Raw genomic sequence first — 14,245 nt, 5'->3', positions numbered from 1 at the left:
TCATCCGGGCACTGAAATCGAGTCATCCGGGCACTGAAATCGAGTCATCCGGGCACTGAAATCGAGTCATCCGGGCACTGAAATGGAGTCATCCGGGCATTGAAATCGAGTCATCCGGGCACTGAAATCGAGTCATCCGGGCACTGAATTCCAGTCATCCGGGCTCTGAAACGAGAACATCCGGGCACCGTACGAGACTTAACGAGATTTAACGAGACTCTCTAAGCCCTCCTACGCGACCGGCATGCAAGCAACGGTTGGTCTCCAAACGAGTCACAAGAAATAACTGCTGCCAGTGCCTTCTCAATGTTTATCAAGATATCAGTCGCGCTGTGCGTTTGATAATGCACGGAATTATAATTTCCGATTTCTAATAACGCCTGCAAAAAGCACATAAATGCCACGTACACTTCGTTGTCGTACGTGATCTCTTAGGGGCTTCGCGCATCGAAGCAAAGCTGCGCAGGTGCACAGGGGCCCGGGGGAGAAGCGCTGCGTTCAAAGGGCAAGGCATCGCGCCGAACGGGTGGTGGCGTTCCTCCCTTGCTTTACGGTGCGGTTCGGGTGTCCACCGAGATGGCAGAGAATTACTGCGCCATTTCGTTTCCTCAAAAAACCAAATGGCAAGGCATCGCGCTGAACGGGTGGTGGCGTTCCTTCCTTCCTGTACGGTGCGGTTCGGGTGTCCACCGAGATGACATTAGGCCCGTAAACATTTCATGCTTACTCTACTCTCGGTTACGGGAGAGGCAGAGATTTTTTTATTTGCAGCCACTTTGAATCGAGGCTGTGGCGAGCACCGCATTGCTTAGTAAATGTAATACTCCTGTAAAAAGCAAGTTAAGTGCACTTACAGGGAGAGCACTTCGGCAACCCGAGGGACTCTATGGAGTATGTGGTGCTGTACAGAGAGCAGAGTGTCACGTGAATTAACAAAAATAGTTACTGACCATCACAGAAAATTTTAAAATAGAAATCGCAGCAAATCTTCTCCAAATCAATTGTTTACGCTGTAGCATTAATAAAACGAATAGTTGTGGACAACGAAAAATAGATGAAAAAAAAAGCTAGCAGAGGTTCAACGATTTTCCCCCAAATGATGGAGCGAGAGCTCTTCTTGCTAGTCTAGCACGCAAATATTTTTAAACGGCATGCTTTTGACTCCGTTTAAATGTCAAGGCCTCTCAAAGATTAAACCAAGATGAAACCAATGGAATAACTACGGTCAAATTAGGCGGGACATAGTTTGGTACAAATCGAAGAAGGTCTTATTTCGGAGGGTGGCGGGGGCAAATTTTGGGAATAACACTGGTCAAAGTTGGAGATTGCCGTCACGATGTCTGTAGAGAAATTAAACTGGACATCGATTTTAGTCCAAATTGAACAGGTTCCTGTTTCGGGGCTGGAACAAATTTAGGAATGGTCGGGGTCAAATTTGAAGACTACCGTAGTACTGAGCACATTCCAATTACCTTAGGCATACATGTCCAGGCTAATTTCGGAGGTGCGGTGGGCCAAATTTGGGAGTCGCCCGGTTCAAATTCGCAGACTACCATTGTATCGAGCACATTAAAATCAGCCTCCACATCAATTTTGATGCCTATCGATAAAGGTAAAATTTCGGGGATTGAGGTGGACCAAATTTGTGGGGAGGGATGGGCATTATTTTCGAAACGACACGGGTCTACTTTCAAGACGTTGGCCATAGTCAAAGTATGCTTCGGCGTCTCACTTAAGGCTGCTGGTATGAAATTTTAAAAGTCCGAAGGGCATATGAAGGTCATACGAACACACGGACTGTAACTCGAGTTTTGCTAAAAGTTGAGCTATCGCTGTAAAAGAGGAAATCTCGTGATTAGCTAGGACGCGTTGCCAGCCTATCTGACGACAAAGAGGGCGCGAGCAGAGAAGCTGCATTTGATCTCATTTTAGAGCGCAGCTCTTTGGGGCCGTTTCTGCGTTTCGCGGCGTCGCTGTACCCGTCGTTGCCGGTTGTAACCAGCAGTGGCTCCGACCGCGGGGGTGACGGAAGTGGTCGCATACCGCGTCGGCTCCATGACAAATCGCAATCAATTGCGATACACCAACTTTTTCCCCTGCCAGTCTGGTATCATCGTCTCCAGGAACCTCAGCGGCACCCGTCTACAGCACGTTTGTTAAGGTGGGGCCAACTTTTGACCACTTTTCGGTCATTTGAAGCTTTGGTCACGCCGTGGTGGTGCTAAGCCTAACGGCGCCGGGGCCTGCGTCGCGGAGAAGCTACTCCGGGATATTGTGCTGCCGGTAGGGGAACGCGAGCTACCGTTCCGGGGACACCCTAAACTCTCCGGTGCGTTCTGTCGAGGCGTCGTGACTGTTTCGCCAGACGAAATGTCAGAAAGCGTTAAACGAAAACTCAGTGCGGAACAAAATTTGGTGTCTGTGCGCAAGCTAGGGGGAACCCCAGTTGCGGTGATCACCTTCGCGGGGACCAAGGTGCCAAGACGGTGTTGTACAGCCACGAACGGCTCCCTGTTTGCCTGTACAAGAAAACAGTGCCAGCATGCCACCGCTGCGGCACAGTGGGCCATCGGGCCGATGCGTGCCTGCGACCGCAGCCGGGACGCTGCAAACGCTGCGGAGTCCCGGTTTCCGATGCCACTGCTGACGGCCCGGCGGAACATGATTGTGTTCCGAGCTGCCTCATCTGCGGAGGCAGCCACCCTACCGGAGCTCCTGGGTTTGCCGGGCGGTTCCGGAAAGCCATCAAGCCGAGCTCCCCATCCGGATCCAAACCGAAGACAAAGACGGGGCCCAAGCAGGCTCCTCCGCCCAAGGCCAAGAAAGCGCCAGCCGATCAGGAAACCAAGGCCAAACCCGGCACATCGAAACCTGTCAAGTCCGCGACCCAGGCGGTGACCCCGGTCCTCAACGCCAGGGACTTCCCGCCCTTGGCACCCGTCCAACCACAGGTGAGCAGTTGGAGTAGGGCAGTCTCCGGGCCCCCTACCCGTCCCTCCCCTACCCGTCCCTCCCCTACCAAAACCGCCCTACAAAAGCAGGTAGAGGAGCTCAGGCGCCAGAACCAAATTCTAGCGCACAAAATTCAAGAATTAGAGGCCAAACAGGCCGGGTCATCCGAACCAATGCAAGAAGCTGAGCCAGATGACGAGGATGACGGATCATCCGTAACATCTTGCCGCACTAGCGTCTCGCGGCAGAGCGGGGACACGGTAGTTAGATCTGCTGGCCGCGTCGCCGGCCTAGATGCACTGCAGCGCCAAACCGAGCAACTGGAGGAGCAAGTGGCGACACTCCCGAATCAAATCATGTCAGCAGTCCGCGAGTCCTTCCAGGACATGTTCAAGGCAGCTTTAACGCAAGCACTTCCCGACCTTATGGCCCAGGTCACTGACTCGGTCCTTAAAGCCGTGCAGCCCTGGGTCAGCACCCAAATTAAGAACGCCACTAGCTGCGAATCCCCTCACCTCAAACGTAAGACAGCCTCCCGCCAGGCAGCGGAGGAACATGGTTCAGGCTCGGCAGCTGGTGGGTCGGTGCGGCCCCTCGCTGGGGTTGCGCTGGCTCCCGTCCAGAGCTAGTCCGCTCGACCGTAAATAAATAGAACAAGATGGCTAGCAGATCTAATAGGAATGATAAAAACCTTGAAAAATTCCAGATAATCCAATGCAACTGCAGGGGTTTCAGAGCTTGGAAAAGACGGTCACGCCTCCAGCTCTACCTGCAGTCCCTAGGTGACATGCCGGCACTCAATGCCCTGCAGGAGCCCGGCATAGACGCTAAATTATCAGGCTACAGCACCTTTCAGGGGGGCCCCTCTACGTGCATCCTCGTGAATAAGGCTTACACCGTGGTTCAGGTCGACTTAGACTTGAGTACCGAGCAAGAATATACAATGGTCCGGGTTACTGCCTCTCAGACGCCGCGACCCGTCAGTACATATCCTCAACATATACTGCCCTCCGCATAAGCCGCGCTTAACTTTTAATGAAATCTTCCTTCGCGCGATAAAAATGGCAGCCGAAGAGCCTCTAGAGATCGTTGGAGACTTCAATGCTCCCAGCCTTCATTGGGGTTACCACTTCGAACAGGCAAGAGGACGTAAGCTGGCGGAGCTCATCTCCACCCGCAGCCTCACGTTGCTCACGGACCCGGCGTATCCCACCCGAGTGGGGAATTCGGTAACTCGCGACACGTGTCCAGACCTTTCTCTCGTTAAAAATGCTAGAGCGGCTGCTTGGGAGAACTTGGGAGATTCTCTAGGCAGCTATCACCTCCTTCTCCGGATTACACTCCTGGCGAAGGCAGCGCGCAAAAAATGGGGTCAGGCGAAGCTGACCGATTGGCACAAATTCCGAAATCACACTAACCCTCCCGTACTATTTTCCGGCGGCTACGCGGAGTGGGCTAACCACATGTACAACATTCAGAAACAACACGTCACAACACTACAAACCATTCCGTCGAGGCAGCGGTAGGGAGCGGACGTATGGTCGATGGGCTCCGTCGACCACGGCCACTTCGTACGAAAATCTTGCGGTGCGGAAACCGAAATCCTTTCGAATCGACAGAAGACGACGAGCGTCCACTGCGGATATCAAATTTTCCGAGGTGGGAGCCTTTTTTATTTTTTCTGTCATTTCTGGGACGTTTCCGCGGAGAGCGTCCGAGCCGAACGCTAGGCCTAGTGAGGTGCAGCCACCGACGGCGGCCCAGTCCCGCCCAACGGCTGAGGCACGATGATGGAGACCGTCGAAGGGACGGACATTGATCCGAGCGAGCTAAATGTGCCCGGGCAGTGATACACTAGCAAGATAAAAGGCAAAGCGGCGCCGAAGGAGGCTAATCCTAACCTTGGCCCCAACCAAGAGACGCGCATCGTGGAGCAGCGGCGGGCTGCCGAGAAGCTCAACAACTACGAGGCAACAACTACGAGGGTTTCCGTGCCGAAGATTTCCCGAGCCTGCAAGAGACCATGGGCAGGCACCCCGGACAGCACCATCGTCGGGGCAGGTCGCGCTCTAACAGCAGAGGGCGCTCCGTATCCAGAGGGCCTACGCCATCTCCTAGAGGCCGTTCGCGCTCCCGTGGCAGAAGGCGATCCGCATCCAGGTCCGGAGACAGGGCCAGTTCCAGTTCGAGCTCCCGGGGCAGAGGACGATCCGGATCCAGGTTCGGAACCAGGGCCAGTTCCAGCTCCAGGGATGCGAGAAACCCGTGGGCCCCCCGGAAGAGAAGCCCGAGCGGGAACCGTAAAATCGTAAGTTTCAGCAGCGCGGCCTCCCAGGCGAAAGATGAGAAATATAGAGAAATAGAAAATTTCAAAAGGAAGTCGGTGAACTTAAGAAGATCATTAAAAAACTCACTGAGGACCTTCACCGACCTCAACCAAGAAACATGCGCGGGGTCCCTCTCGTCTCAGCAAGCGTTTTCTTCAGGACAGGTAGCTAAATCGGCTCCCCCACCTCCGGCGTCAAACGTGCTCACACCAAACGCGCCGTCGGCGGCGGAGGAGGAAAAGATGGGCACTGAGCCGATTAGACCTCCCCCGCAGAAACGGAGGGGTGGGGAGACAGATCCGCTTGCGGCATTAGAACAAAGGTTAGACGCGAAGTACCAGGCGAGATTCGAGAGGATCGAGACTGGCATGATCGAAATTATGGGTCTCCTAAATAAGATTCAGGAACAACTTACAGTTGCTGCCGGGAACGCAGCCTCTGGCGCTATCACGGGGACGCAGCCAGTATTTCACCAATCCGAATATGGCCAGAACTCTATCAAAGAATGATTCGACTGTGTGGCAGTGGAACTGCCGAGGGTTCCGGCGTAATCGAGCGCTCGTGCAACAGTACCTCGAGCAGGAAAATGAGAAACCTTTAGCCATAGCGCTGCAAGAAACGGGCAAGGGCGGGGTTAAACTTACCGGATATCAAGCGTTTGCTAGCGACCGCGGGGAAAAATCTCGGGTTACTACATTCGTCAAAAGGAACGTAGCGGCAATCGCACACGAAATCAGTTCTCGTGACATTGAGGCGGTTCTCGTTGAAATTCTCACGGGTTGGAAGGTGGAGCCCAGTATTTTCCTCTTAAACATTTACAACACCCCCAAGCAACGTAAAGTTAGGTTCAGGGCCCTCTTTCGCAAAGCCATCAAGGCGGCAAAAACAAACCCGCTGATAATTGTAGGGGACTTTAACGCGGCCCATCAAGAGTGGGGATACAATAGGCACGACCCGAAGGGAAGGCAGCTGTGGGAAGACTTTCATGAATTGGGCCTCACACTGCAAACGGACCCAGGCTGTCCGAGCAGGGTGGGAAACAGCGTGAGCGTCGACACTACCCCAGATCTAACCTTCACCAGAAACGTTGCAGAGATTACCTGGAGAAACACCGACAACAACTTTGGGAGCGATCACTACGTCCTCGCAGTAACCCTTAAACGGGGAGCCAAAGTAAGAAGCAGCAGAAAACCGAGTGTAACTCAATGGGATAAATTCAGAAAACTCAGAGAAAGCTCCGACGTAGAGCAGAACATCCAGGATATCGACGAATGGGTGGAAGCCCTCATGCGCCAAGTTAAGGCCGCTACCATGACCCTACAGGAGGAAGACGCACCGACAACCGCCGACAGCAAACTCTTGCACATGTGGGAAGCTAAACGAGGCATGGAAAAGCGTCTAAGCACACAGAGATGGAACAGAAATTTGAGGCGAAGAATAGCCAGACATAATAAGGAAATTGAGGAATACGCAATTAAACTTTCTGAGCAAAACTGGTGTAGTAGATGTGATGAAATGGAAGGCAATATGAGCCTTTCCAAGATGTGGGGCCTGCTGCGACATCTCCTGGACCCTGATAGCTCAAAAACACAATCGGGCACTAGATTGGCGAAGGCCAGGCACGCGTTCGAGGGGACGGACGCGGAGCTCGAGGCAAAATTAGTAAACACCTACATCGGCGACACAGAATCTCTCCCCCTCCCGCAATACAACGGCCCTCCTAACGAGACTCTCGATGCGCCATAACAGAGGCGGAGGTTAGGGCCGAAATTTTGACTTTGAAGACGCGATCGGCCCCCGGCCCAGACGGGATTACGAACAAATTATTAAGGAATCTGGACGACATGTCAATAACGGCGCTCACGAAATACATGCAGGAGGTATGGAGTAGCGGCCGTCTCCCTCAGCAATGGAAAACTGCAAACGTGGTGCTAATCCCTAAGCCGGGTAAACCGCCCGGATTAGAAAATCTGAGACCAATTTCCCTAACCTCGTGCGTAGGAAAGCTTATGGAACGCGTCATCCAGGCTAGACTGACACGCTTCATGGAGCAGAACGACCTGTGGCCGCACGAGACGGTCGGGTTCCGGCCGGGCTTGTGTAAGCAGGACGTGATGCTTCGCTTGCAACATGACATTATAAATTCGAGATCCAAAGACGCGAAGGTGATTTTAGGTTTATATCTAACCAAAGCCTTCGACAATGTTAAGCATGCGGCCGTCCTTGCGGGGCTTCAGGACATAGATGCCGGCGAAAGGACGTATAAATACATCAAGGATTTCCTGTCGCACAGGACGGTAAAACTAAAATTTCATGACTTAGAATTCCCCAAGGTTTACCTGGGAAGTAAGGGAACGCCACAGGGAACGGTGCTCTCCCCCTTCCTTTTTAACGTGGCAATGAGGGGCCTTCCCGCCGCACTCAGGAACATAGACGGCATAAAATTTAGCTTGTATGCAGATGACATCAACATATGGTTGAACAGTGGTAGTGATGGTAGCATAGAAGAGCGGCTGCAGGCAGCGGAAGACACTGTAGTGTCCTACACGGCCGAAAGGGGCCTTGTGTGTTCGCCGCAGAAATCGGAACTTTTTGTTTACAATCCAAAAGCGCATCCGGTGCAAGCGCGACTGGAATTTTGAAATTAAGGTAGAGGGCAAAGCTGTACCAAAAGTTAATCACATCAGGATCCTCGGACTTTTTATCCAAGAGGACGGTTACAATGAAGGAACGATCAAGAAGCTCAGCAACTACGCTGCGCAAGTAACAGGGATCTTCAGGAGGGTCGCGCTGAAGGGCAGGAGCCTCAAAGAATGTAGCCTCTTGAAACTGATGCAGGCGTATATTAGTAGCCGAATATGCTATGCCACGCCATTCCTCGATATTAGGGTAAACGAAAGAGCGAAGATCGACGCAATTATTCGGCGTTGCGTCAAGAGGGCGCTGGGAGTACCTATCTCCACCTCTACAGACCGCCTGCTGGAAATGGGGGTGCATAATACTTGGATTGAACTCGCCGAGGCGGTGCGAATCGCCCAGCTCGAACGACTGAGTACAACGAATACGGGCCGGACCATCTTGGAGTGGGTCGGCCGAAAAGTAGATAGGGGCATATGCGACAAGGTCTCCCTACCATCACAATGTCGCGAGAATATCATCGTTCCCCCCTCCCCCGCAACATGCACCCAGAACATCACAGGGAAAGACGGGAGAAGAGGGCGGAGGCGCTGGTTAAAAGGGCCGGGAATTTCAGGGCAAATGAGGTTGCCTACGTGGACGCAGCGAGTGGCAGGTCGGGGGTGGCGGTCGCCTCAGTAGTCGACGGCCGAGGTGCACCAGTCGCCGCCGCCTCCATTAGGAGTATAAACATAGATACGGCCGAGGAGGTCGCAATAGCGCTTGCTTGCGCCGGAACCAAGGCTAGTTTGATTCTTAGTGACAGCAATCTGCAACATCGGAAAGGGCAGGGTCTCGCCAGAAACGGCTCGAATTCTATCCGCAGCCAAAACTGATCGCAAGATCACCTTAATTTGGGTCCCAGCACACACATCCGTCCCCGGTAACGAGGCGGCCCACATGTTAGCCCGAGATCTCTACTTCCGGTAACTGTAGAGCCACCTGACCCCCAGGGGATGGACGAACGTTTGCAAACGTACGCGGAAATCGCCGTGCACTACAGGTTAGGCAGGCGTCTAATGCCACCACCAGATCCAAACTTAACCAATACAGAGGCCATCGCCTGCTGACGATTACAGGCCAGAAATTTCGTTAACCCTGTCTGGTTATTTCAAACCACTTTAGATGATAAAAAATGTGACAAATGTAAGACCTGCGGAGCGAGGAGGACCCTCGATCATATCATTTGGCAATGCCCTGGATCCCCGGGTGCTGAGGACAATATTAAGAGTAGAGAAGCCTGGGAGGCCCTTCTGCAAAGCGAGGTCCCCGCCGACCAGACACGAGCTGTCCGCCTGGCGCCTGAAGCCGCGAAGAGACAATGTATCTTCGCCAGTCTTTAGTCGCGGAGGTCCCGTCCCCAGTCCCCTATGCCTGCGTGCCAGGGACGGGGAGTAGGGGGCCTCCTACATCGGTGGAAATAAAATTTGTTATCATCATCATCATCAACCACCGAAGAGATCCCCGCAGTGGACACCCACCTCCTGCATTTGTGGGAGGCGCGCCGGAGCTTAACTAAACGGTGGAAAAAGCAGAAAACTAATCGCAAATTACGCGACCGCATAGCCAAACTCAGAGCAGGCTGCAGCGTATGCTGCCGAACTCTCAGATACAAATTGGATAGCACGCTGCAACGCCGCAGCTCATCAGATGAGCTCGAAGGGGACGTGGCGTCTCTTTCGCCGTCTAATCGACCCCTCCCAAATGAGAGGGGAGACGCAAAAGCAGCTCCGGCAGGCTCTGCAAGGGTATCAAGGTACGACGGCGCAACTTGCGGACACTGGGCGATAGATATCTCTGTCGTACGGAGGACCCGCCTGGGCCTGAGTACATGTACTCTGGCAGGCCTCATGAAACACTTGACGCCCCTTTTGAGTTGCACGACCTTAAGGCGGCCTTAGCAAAAATGCGCCGGGGTACGGCTCCGGGACGGGATCACATAACAGTGAACCTGTTGGCGAACCTACCGGACTCAGCCTACCTCCATTTATTAGAATACATCGACCAGATCTGGGGTGGCGTCCACTACCTCCCAAGTGAAAAACGTCACTTGTAGCGTTTATCCCTAAAACAGGTAAGGCTGTGAATACGGACAACCTGAGGCCCATATCACTGACCCCATGTGCGGGCAAGCTTATGGAGACGATGGTTCGGGATCGCCTCTCTCCATACCTGGAGAGTCAGGACGTTTTTGCAGTCACCATGTTCGGGTTTTGCCCCCACATGTCTGCACAGGTTGTCCTTCTCCAGCTGCACAGGGATGTAATACGACCCACAACTATGCAACACAATGACAAAGCCATCCTCGCCCTTGATCTGAAAGGGGCTTTCGACAATGTTAAACAAGGAAGCATCCTGGCCAACTTGCGTTATACCGATTGTGGGGATAGGGCTTACGCGTATGTAAGAGATTTCTTGAGTAATCGCCAGGCCTTTCTTCGGATTGAGGGCGCGGAATACGGCCCTTACATGATGGGAACACGGGGTACCCCTCAGGGAGCGGTGTTATCACCGCTCCTGTTCAACATAGCTATGATGCGCCTCCCAAGCCAACTGGCCCGGGTGGAAGGCATTCAACACGCGTTATATGCAGATGACATTACAATTTGGATTACTGAGGGGAGCCTTGGGGACATGGAGGCCCGCCTTCAGCAGGCCGCTTCCATAGTCGATGCGTATGCTATTGACTGTGGGCTCCAATGTGCTCCAGCGAAATCAGAGCTTCTGCATGTCAGAGCGAACCCAAAGGATAGGACAGCAATTCACATCTCTCTGTCAGGAGGTCCTATTAGAGAGGTGGAGGAGCTCCGCATTCTGGGCCTTTTTATTCACCACAGACTCAGACCGGACTCCACCATTGTGAAACTCAAGAGAGTAGGCGAACAGGTAGGGTGCATGATCCGCCGCGTTTCCAACAATCGGGGCGGTCTGCGGGGCAGGGACGCGCTTCGGCTCGTCTATGCCTTCGTGACTAGCCGAATCCTCTACGCTGTGCCATATCTCCGCACTACTAAGCAAGATGAGGCGCGAATAGACGCCATCATCCGCAAGGCAACTAAGCGAGCCTGGATCTCCCGGTGGCTACCTCTAATGCCAAACTCAAGGCATTGGGGGTGATAAACTCCTACCAGGAGCTGCGGGAGGCCCACGTCGTGAACCAATACACTCGGCCCGTGCAGACGGCCCGTGGGCGCCGCCTGCTAAACCGCTTACTCATCCATTATGACTGCACTCTAGAGGAGGCGGAGCGTATCCCAGTACTGTGGCGCCATATGCTCTGGGTCTCCCCGCTCCCCCGTAACATGGACACCGACATGCACGAAAACAGACGACAAGTGCGGGCTCGGGCTCTTGAGAGACAACACGGCTCCCGACCCGGTGTATATTATGTAGACGTAGCAGGGCCATCGCCCAAGGGATTTTACACGGCCGCTGTCGTTCACCAGGAAATGCACGTTGATGGACTCTCTTTTCGAGCCCCGAATTCAATGCGAGCCGAGGAAGTAGCGATAGCGCTTGCTGCCGCCCACGCCAATTCGAGAATCATCATTACGGACTCACGAAAAGCTTGTGACCATTACTTGGCAGGGGAGATCGCCCCCTTAGCTGCTTGTATTCTAAGACGGACTGCCACTGATCCAACACCGAAAAGAATCATTTGGGCTCCTGGCCATCAGGGCTTACGAGGGAATGAGGCCGCTGACGCGGCTGCCCGAGGGCTTATTCACCGGGCTCCTCATCCCAGCTCTTCTGGCTCGGAGACTAACCAGCCGCTGCTGCGATTCAGGGAAATAATAACGCATTACAGCGACAACCACCGCCTTTTCCCGGCTCCTGCAAAGGGGCTGAGTAAGACGGAGGAGCGAACTTTAAGGCGCCTGCAGACAGGTACTGTACTCTGTCCTGCAATCTTAAAGCATTACGATCCTAACACGGATGGGCGATGCCCGCACTGTGGGGAGACGTGTGATATCTTCCACATGGTGTGTTCATGTACTCCAAATTCCCGCCTCCTCCTTTTCCCTACCCCTTCCAGAGAGGCATGGGAGACTGCCCTCCTCAATTGCTCCTCGCTTGAGTCCCAAAGGGCTCTGGTGACACGGGCGAGAGACGGGGCATTGTCATGCGGTGTCCCGGACTAGGGACGCCTACCATGTAGCGGGGCCCTCTGTGGCTCCCAAACTATCAGCAATTAAAAGTTTTCACCACCACCAACCAGCAGTGGATAGACATCCGTTAAGCTGCGAAACCAATGGAGCGGGAGCTTGGAAAGCAAAGGGTAAAATTGGTAAATTGGTTTTTGAGGAAAGGAAATGTGCAGTATATCTCTCACACAGCTGCGAAACCAATGGAACAAGAGCTGGAAAGCAGAGGGTAAAATTGGTAAATTGTTTTGTGAGGAACGTAAATGTGCAGTATCTGTCTCACACATCTCGGTAGACACCTAAACCAGAGAAAAGGCGCATAAGTGCCCTCTTGGAACAGCGGACACCTCAATCGTGCTTTAAGCTAAGTGGTGGTAGTGAGAGATGTGTGCTGCATGCATTGGCATTGACAGCATTGTTCCATAAGCGCGGGGCTGTAGCCATAGACCGTCGGCGTTCGTTATGTAATACACTCTGGTCATTTTAAGGAAAGGAAGTGCGCATAACTAGCTCCCTGGGTCAGTAGACACCTGATTCACGCTCATAGGTGCGTGGGGCGATAGAGAGATTTGGGCTGCATGCGCGAGTGCTGGCAATGGTTAGCGAACTCTTCCGCTAAACCATTAACTGCCACCTGCCAGGATGGCAGGGACTTTAATGTAGATATTGCCACATATCATTTTAGTGTCCGTTCGTTCGCGGAAGGCCGCAGGAAAGCGGTGTTATCATTTGCCGCGAGAAGCGACCGGACTAATCTCGATTAATCACAGCCATGCCGAGCTGCACCTACCTGTTTCCAGATTACTCTAGATGATCTCGACCTGTTATCTCGAAGTTGCCTTGCCGGCTTTAAATTGAACGATGCCGCGAACAGCGGGCATTCGTAGTTCGACGACTGACGAGCACGTTTGTTGCTTACGCCGCCGCCGAGTGATTCAGTTCTTTTGCGGGCACAAGTCAGCCCAAATAAAGAGCTTCGTTTGCAAGCCTTGTTGCTGTATTCCTGACCGCTGGGCTCCCGTCCCTACAACTTGACATCTGGTGGAGGTGCTGGGAAGTCAGCCCAAATAAAGAGCTTCGTTTGCAAGCCTTGTTGCTGTATTCCTGACCGCTGGACTGCCGTCACTACAAAGTGACATCCGGTGGAGGTGCTGGGTAGCCTTCTATGCACCGGACACCCCCAGCAAGTCGTGACGAAACCCCTCTGAGCCATTCACCAAAGCACCTGACTCCAGTCCACCGCGCAAGCCGACGTCTGCTAGGCGACGCACCTGAGTTCGGGAATCTGCCGGACCCTACCCGGAAGCGAAAGCAAGTAGCAACGTTCACCATGAGCTTGCCCCAGACGACCACTCCAATCATTCTGCAGCAGCCCCGGGTGCCACCAACCTTCGACGCTTCGCCTGGCGCCGACCCCGAAGAATGGCTGGAGCAGTACGACCGTGTGGCTGTCTTTAATAACTGGGACGATGCTATGAAATTTAGGTACGTCTTCTTCACCCTGGACGGACCAGCAAGACTCTGGTTCGAGAATGAAGAAGCCAGCTTTGCGAAATGGGAAACCTTCAAGGAGCGGCTTCTCAAAACTTTCACAAACGTCGTGAGAAAGGAGACAGCCCAGCAGCTGCTGCTCTCTCGCATACAACACCCAAGCGAGACCGTCGCAGTGTACACTGCGGAAAAGAAGCGTCTCTTCCGGAGTGCCGACGCGAGCCTGACGGAAGAAGAGAAGGTGAAGTTGCTTACTCGAGGAATTAAAGACCAACTCTTTGCCGGCCTCGTCCGCAACCCACCGAAAACCGTTGCGGAATTCGTAGAAGAGACATCAACAATGGAAAAAACTCTTGACGCCCGAGCCCGCCAATATGAGCGCCAGCAGCGCGTCTTGTCAGCAAACTGCTTGGACACCGTTAACAACGATAACCTGCGGGAGGTTATCCGTCAAGTTGTGCGAGAAGAGCTCCGACGATTACTGCCAACAGGAACGCAGCCGCAACTTTCATCGCTCACTGACGTCGTCCTCGACGAGGGTCAACAGGCCTTGGGTGTGACGCCGACACCCTCGCAGCCTCTGCAGCCCCCAACTATGACTTACGCCGCAGCAGTGCGCCGTCCTGCCCCTCGACGACGGGACCCAAGCCCCTA

General features: G+C 53.5%; 2 pseudogenes across 1 annotated transcript in view; both read left to right on the top strand.

Moving 5' to 3' along the window:
• The window catches only part of LOC149337667 (complement C3-like), a 166,087-nt pseudogene that overhangs the window by 85,662 nt on the left and 66,180 nt on the right, over window positions 1–14,245 (top strand). The window lies entirely within an intron of this gene.
• LOC149337668 (uncharacterized) lies at window positions 10,422–12,138 on the top strand (annotated as a pseudogene).

This window comes from Amblyomma mixtum, chromosome 7, assembly GCF_055824585.1.
Source record: "Amblyomma mixtum isolate Tamu chromosome 7, ASM5582458v1, whole genome shotgun sequence".
In the NCBI taxonomy this organism is placed as follows: domain Eukaryota; kingdom Metazoa; phylum Arthropoda; class Arachnida; order Ixodida; family Ixodidae; genus Amblyomma; species Amblyomma mixtum.
This window is presented reverse-complemented; position numbering and strand designations above follow the sequence as displayed.